The sequence below is a fragment of the Phyllostomus discolor genome, chromosome 12 (assembly GCF_004126475.2).
Source record: "Phyllostomus discolor isolate MPI-MPIP mPhyDis1 chromosome 12, mPhyDis1.pri.v3, whole genome shotgun sequence".
Classification (NCBI taxonomy): Eukaryota; Metazoa; Chordata; class Mammalia; order Chiroptera; family Phyllostomidae; genus Phyllostomus; species Phyllostomus discolor.
In genome coordinates this window covers 58,149,720-58,157,337 of record NC_040914.2, presented here as the reverse complement: position 1 = coordinate 58,157,337, position 7,618 = coordinate 58,149,720, and positions in this window count along the sequence as shown.

Here is a 7,618-nt window from a genome sequence, read left to right as displayed (position 1 = left end):
GCTGATGGAAGCATTAACTCATTGGTGTTAAGGCATTCTGGTGATGGGTAATATTCAATTTCATTTTGGAGCATCAATATTGCAAATGCACACTCTACATGTAAAACCAGTTAATGCGTGCTTAATCTATTTGAAAGATACTGCAGACTATTGATTTCTTTTCTCCTTCCAGAACATAAAAGCCATGTGCCATGTGTCACTGGGCAATGGACATAACTTATGCCTCTCTTTGCTCATCTGCATCAGGTAGAGGACTAAAAGTTCACAGCAGGGATCATTTATTTTGGAATCACGTATCGAGTGTATAGTGAAGGTCGAATCGCAAGTGAGGAATGAGGATGGGAAGGGACGAGAAGGAGGCAGGAGGAAGGGATGGGACACGGGCCAGAGGGGAGATACTCAGTGTCAAATGGGTAGACTATCCAATAAGCACACGTTTCGGGTAAAAGGTCTGTAGTGCAACAGGAGACACAGGTGCCACGGGTGGGCCAGCACAGAGGATTAATAAACAACTCCACCTGAGGGTGTCAGAGACTCACAACGGGAACAGAAACTGAGTTGTTGACGAGAAAAGCACAGAAGTGGGCGCTCTAAGAGAAGGAAGGGTGCATGCTTCATGAGGAGAGTCTAAACACGTTCAAAAGGGTGGAAACGGAAGGAGGCTCTTGCTGGACCCCGCACTGCATGAGGGAGCGTGACGGCACACGAGCTCGGGGGAGGCATCATACGTCACTGCCGTGTTAGCCTCTGGCTGCCCCGCTCCCATGCAAATGGCTAGAAAGAAATATCTCAAAATGTTAACAGTGATTATCTCTGCTTGGTAAGAGTATAAGTCGATTTCATTTTACACTTCAGTACTATTTGGCATTTTCCCAGTTTTCTGTAGTGAGCATGGATTGTTTTCTAACTGGAATAACGTGTTATCTATATTACAACTATCACACGGGGTCATGGGGCAGGTTCAATGTGACTTTGGATTCATTAATATAACCAATATTTGCACGCCTTCTCTACACAATCCACTCTGGTAATGTTAACACCTGTTCTCTTGAAACCTATTGTTTTCACAGCGGAGACAAAGATACAACCAGGTAAAGGGGCCTCGGGTGGTATGGAAGCGCTGAAGGGTGTCTGCAGCTTCGGGACAGAGCTCTCGGGGGCAGTTTATGTCGGAGAGGACAGCCGACCCAGACTGGCCATCGAAGGGCAGGTAAGAAAGGGCTGTCTGGACGGAGAAGGCAGCCCGGGCAGACGCAGAGGACCATGCAGGGGTGCATTTGTCAAGTACAGGAAAAAATGTTTCAAAAAGCATTAAAAATAAAATAGGCAGAGGGAGGTGACATGTCTAAAGTTTTGCTTCAGTGACATCTCTAGCCATTCTTTTAATTTGCCTATGTATCATACGATACCATGAAATTGTATGTGACGAGAGTGTGAAGAAGAGAATAATTTAGTACGTGAGCAGCTACAGTGTGTTGGGGGCCCAACTCTGCCTAGTTGGCTCAGGAATTTTCTATGAGGTTGGTTGTGTTATCCCAGTTTATTCAGGATTATAGAGGTTCCGTATCTAGAGAAGAATTACTCCTAATAGTGGAGTCTTAGCTGAGCTCTTGAGCAATTTTAATATATGTATTAGTTCTAGTTAATTCACAAAACCTCTAAATCACAGTGATTCCTTATAAAATGGGACAATATTACCTCATAGTACTTTTGTGAGGACAAGTTGAGATAAAAATAACACACTCAGCACAGGGCCTGGCACCCACTGAGGAAGCTTCTGTAAAAATTAGCTTTCGTTATTGTTCACGCGAAGCCATACGGTGGTAAGGGGAAATTCACATGTTAAAGAAGACAATTCTGCCTTTGTTCATTCCATTACCTGCAGCCCTAACAAACTTTAGGAGTTGTTTAGCCCATCTCTAACTTAGAAGTGAACCAACAGAGGGAAGCAGATACATGCACACATTGCATATCCAAGTACCTCCTTTTTCACTACAGAGCCAGTACTGCGCTGGGTTTACTGTAACCGAGACCGTATCTGCACACTTGAATCACCGGGGGGGCCAGTGAAAACACAGACTGTTGGACTCCACCCCTAAAATTTCTGATCCAACAGGTTAGCGTGGAGCTTCATAATTTGCATTTCTTTTTTTTTAAATTTTATTTTAATCATTGTTCAAATACAGTTTTCTCCTTTTTACTCCCAATCCAGCCCCCCCTCCCAACCCTCCCCACTTCCCTCCCATTACCAGCCTCCCCTTAGTTTGTGTCCTTTAAGTTTGTTCCCGTGAACCCTTCCCACTGTCCCCTGAAATTCCCTCTACTCTCTTCTGTGGGCACTGTCAGCCTGACCTCTATTTCAGTGTCTTTGGTTATATTTTGCTTTAACAGGAACCTAAACAACAAAACAAAGAAACAAGCAAAATAATTTGCATTTCTAACGAGTTCTCCTGCGAAGCGAATGCTGGTGGTCCAGGGACACACTGGAGAACCTCCGGTCAAGGGCAATCCAGCCACACCCTCAGGCTCCACCGGTTGAACACGTGTGAAGTGAGAGCCGTCCTGTGTGCCCTCCGAATCTTTTGAGCTGCTGTGACTTGTGGCTGAACTGCATACGACTCCTTCCTATTTAGGCTGTGATGTCCATTGACTTCTGTTTGTGAGTGGGTGTTCCAGGCTGGAATGTACAATCACCCTACCGTCCTGCCGCTGGTGGATCCGGCTCCTGTTTAAAGGTTTGCCAACGTTGCAAACTCTTATTAAGAGATGCGGAGGACTGTTTTTCTATTTCCCCTAAACAGGCAAGTGGCCAACAGAAATCAAGTGAGTAAAAGCTACCTACAGTCAATCTTAACTTGCTTATATAGAGGAACTCAATACAAATTGGGTATATTTGCAGAAAAATTAATTTTTTTAGATCGCTCTCAAAAGCAAGCCAGATGTACTTTATTACGTTTGGCTCTCACTGAGCATGTTGCTGTGAGAACTCCGAGTTTTTCCTCTGACACCCAACTGTCGCTCCAGACTGTCCTTTGTTACATACTAACACATCATATACAAGGAATCTTTATATACACTGACTGTCCAAATACCTCATTTTTCACTAGCACATGCTCATTTTTCTTATAATACAACCAGTGTCTGGCAGTGATTTTTAAAGACTCTGATGCCATGAGGGAGGAAATCCCTATCTAACAGTAAAGGAAAAATACAGCATTTAAGACACATTGTTCCTAGACTACAAAGGTGGTGCATTTTGGTTGTGTTTTTTTTAATAAAAAATACACGTAGGAGCCATGTAGCCTAATAATCAATTTCAAAGCCAAGAGTTCTTCCAAAGGAAATTGTTTCTGGATTTTCTGAGCAATTATAAACATCCCTTTCCATGAATTAATTTTCTGTAGTCTTAGAACAAACATAAAGATGGCTGCCCAACACCCATATATAAATAGAGGATAAGGATTTATACCATTCTGTTTCATTGAACAAACAGGTATTGCTATGTCTGTCATAGAAAAGAGAAAATGAGAGAAGAAGAGAGAGTTATTACAATATTATTTCTATAAAATATATTTATGTCTGCTTTATTCACCACTGTAAACTCCAGTCTTATCAAAAACCTGAAAAATTGTGGACTATTAAAAAATACTCATTAAAAAATGAATAAATAAATGACTAGTTTTAGAACTCTAGATGAATAATTTTCTTCAGACTTGTTTTTTAAAGGTAGTACATGTCTTGGTGCTTTTAGTGTTTTTCTCATTATACTCTTGGTTGCAGTGTTTACTGCTTTCCTACCGTGTGCTAAGGACTGTCCTTGGTGCTGAGGACAGAACACTGAGCGAGAGCACAGGCGTCCTGAACCCCATGGAGCTTCCAGCGTAGTGGAAGAAGCAGACAGAAATCCAGGAGTCCCTGCATCTACTTAGTACGTGGACATGGGTGTTCGTATGGTCGGGGGTGATGGACGGAGATTTACTCAGTGAGACCTGAGAAGGCTTCCCTGAGGAAGGGCTCTGAACCAGCCACCCGAAGGAAGAGAAGGAGGTAACTGGGCAATGAGGAGGGCAACAGCCATCAGGGCAGATAAAACAGCACCTACATAGTTCTAGCGGCAGAGAAAGCGTGATCCTTTGAGAATCAATACAACTTGCCTTTTGAATTTGATGTAAAGTCAACTATATTATGATATCCACTGTTAACATAGAGTAGGGCTTGGGCAACTTATGCTTATTAATTATGGAAATCATACAACATGAGGATTTTTCCCACTGCCCTGGCAAAGGAGGAAGTCATACCTCGAGGCTCATGGCTGCACTGGTCTAGCTCTTTCTTGGCTTAGAGTTGCTGGCTAAGCTCGGGGAATGCATATATATAGAAAGTATTTGGGAGTTAAACCCTGAATCTTACACTTCTGCATAGGAAACTCTCCATGCAATCTCATGTAAAACCCCTTCCATAGGCAATCTGATTTATCTTTCCAGCTAGGGAGCTGGGGTGGAAGCAATTGCTAATGAGAACACATTGGTGAGAGTCCACACGGTGCTTACCATGGTCAGCATGCGGACCTCCAGGCCACTGTTACTGGCCTGATCAAAGCCATGGGTACCACTGGGAGGCTGTGCTCACACTTCTACTCCATAAATTTAGCAGACCAAGAAGTTTATTACTTCCCCGAGACAAGCTGATGATGGAATGGCTGGTTGAGTTAGTGCCTCAGCTCTTTCGATCTATTTCCAATCACTGTTGGAGGAACCGAGACTGTAATGCGTTCATTTTTATTCTGTTCATGTTACTAACATGATATGATAATGCTCCTAGAAGCCAGTGTGTTGGGCTTTTACCAAAATCTCAAAGGGCTGGCGAGATGGGCCTGGGGGACAGGAGGATGTGGCAGGGGCATTAACTCAGGACTCTGTCAGAAAGATGCAGACCAATCAAGAGGATTTGAGAACCTCTCGGTTCTCAAAGGCCATGCCCAAATTTTAGATCCTGTTATTGCAGGAATTTTCTTTTAAGTACAATTTTAGTATAACACTAAACTGTCAAGGATCTAGTGATAGGTACTTTACTTCAAGCCAAAGTCTGAAGGAAAAAACGGGAGACAGTTTTGTGAATTTGTATTATCAGATCTGATTATAAAGCTTAAAGCCCCAGTTGGATTTTAGCTCATTAACCTTTGTCTCTAAGAAAAGAAGGAAACAAGTGGGACTCAGAAGTACAGAAGAGTGGTTAAGACTGCATTTTCTCTCGTAGCTCATCTGTGTCTCAATTCAAACTGTGCCACTTACTGACTGGGAAGTTTAGGGATCCCCTGAACCTCAGTTCCAATTTGTATAAAATAAATATAATAACACCGTACCCCTTGAAGCATGGGAATGAGGGACGAGTCATAGAGTATTGCACATACAGTGTCTCACACAATTCCTGGCATGGTTCTAGTGCCCATCAACCCTCATTATAATGAAATGGGATTTGTTCAGTTGATACCATGAGCTGGAGCAGCAATTCTCCACCACGGAGAATCTTTCCACAATCTACTTGCATCTGACCAAATGATGAAGGAGAAGAGGTCAGAATTGCTGGGTGTGCCTGGCTCATCCATGCCACAGAATGTAAACCACATGAGCACCCCATGGTGCAGATCTACCAGCACACAACTGAGCACTATATGCCACACGCTGCATAAGCGAGGGGTCAAAGGGTATTAGGGCAATGACCAGACCTAGTTTTGTACCAAAGAATGGTTGGCCTGACGGGTGCGTGGGCCAGGGTCCTATCAAAGAAGTCATTACGAAAAGAGAGCGTGATCCGAGGCAATGGCAGCGGGGTAGAGAGGAAGGGTCGTTTAAAAATGCAATTACAGACTCCTTGGCTAACTGGACTTGGGGGCTTTGAAGGAACAATTACTCTGATGTCTTACTTCCAATTTTTATTCTCTCTTTTTTACCCCCTTAATTTTTTATGTTTTCATTCTTTCTACACATCTGGCTTGTTTGGGGACACCCATGGAGTGCTCTTCCCAAGACAGAGAAATGATAAAAGGGAGTTACTAGTGATTTGTCTGTGTTGGGGGACTGTGGTGTGTGAGACAGTGTGTGTGTGGAGGGGGGGAGAGAGAAACGGGGAGAGAGAGAGAGAGGAGCAGGAAAGAACAGACTAAATGGAAGAGAAGAGCCTTGAACCCAGGAGATCTGTGTGACAGGCTGATGCTCTTGTGCTCAGCACATTCCAGAGGACCCAGGACACTTGAGAGAGGATGGCAGACACTCCCACGAACCCTGGGATTCTGAAAGAACTACAGCATGCCACCTTAGGTGACGACACCACGGGCATCCTAGAGACCAGTGCTCAGGGCGGGAAGGTCAGGCTGCGGGCCATCCAGCTGGGCCGAAGCTATCACATTGGATGTGATGCTGGCATGGTTTGAAACACTGGCACCTTTCCAGGCCATAAACAAATTTAAGTTCCAGAATAACCTACAGGTAAAAAGGCAACACTTGGTCCCTTTATTCAGTTGTCATGTTTCAAACTTCACAATTGTCTGCCTAGGATATCCCCCAGTTTCTGCAAGGGCACCAGTTAATCTGCCACGCACACAAAACACCAACATATCAGATACGGTGTTATTGAACATGCAAGGAAGGCTTCTCTGATATAATCAGTTCTCCCCGATGGAGGTTCTTCCCCTGAAAGACGCCTTAAGTGTGCTGCCCTCACTGATGGGGAAATGGAGATCCCTTTTTGAGGGCATGCGGGGAGCTGGCCCAGGCATTCGGGGGATGAGAAAAGGAAGGTTCCGGCCAGCGAGGGTTATCAGTCCTCAGGCGAGGAGGTCAGCGGAGATGGACTAGACGAAAACAAGGCAGAGGCACCGGAGAACGCCTCCCGCTATTTCATGGGTGACCTCATTTGACTCTCCTCCCGGCTGCTGACGCATCCTTTTGTTTAAAATTACACATAGTGCTAAACAAATGGGTCTCTTCAGAGTCACTTAGCTGAACTAATCAGCAAGCACGCCAGCCTGGTTTCAAAATGAAGGGTCCACTGCGCAGCAGAAGAGGGCGATTAGTTCCTTACCCTCCATCAGAGGTGAGGGTCGCCGGCAACGCGGGAGGAATTGGCGCTCTGTTCCTTCATTCAAGGTAAGAAATTGTACCCCTGTCGCACTGAAATCTCATTCTTCCGCCCGAAAACTCATTTCCTTTCGGCGTTTTCCTTCTGGACTTTCCCCAGGCCAGCCAGAAACTGTGGTTGGCCCCCGTGCACTCGGGAAGTTACTGTGCTCTCTCGCCCTGCCAAGGGCAGCTTTCTCTTCGAGGACAAGCTGCTTGGTGGTGAGGAGCCCACGGGCTAGAAACACACATTTTAATAAACCGCCATCTGATCACTGCGTCTCATTCTAATCAAGGGCAGGATGGAGCGACTCTGCTCTCCACTCACGGTAATTAGAGCTCATAAGCTAGTGATGATGGTCTGGGCGTGGGATGGGAAGGAAAAGGCAGTGGAGCAAACAGTTTTCACTTGGGTTTGCAAACATTGAATTTTGTCCTATTAAAAATAGATTTCTAAACCAAACCTCCCTGTTTAATGCCCATATGAGAAGCTCTATTGTTTT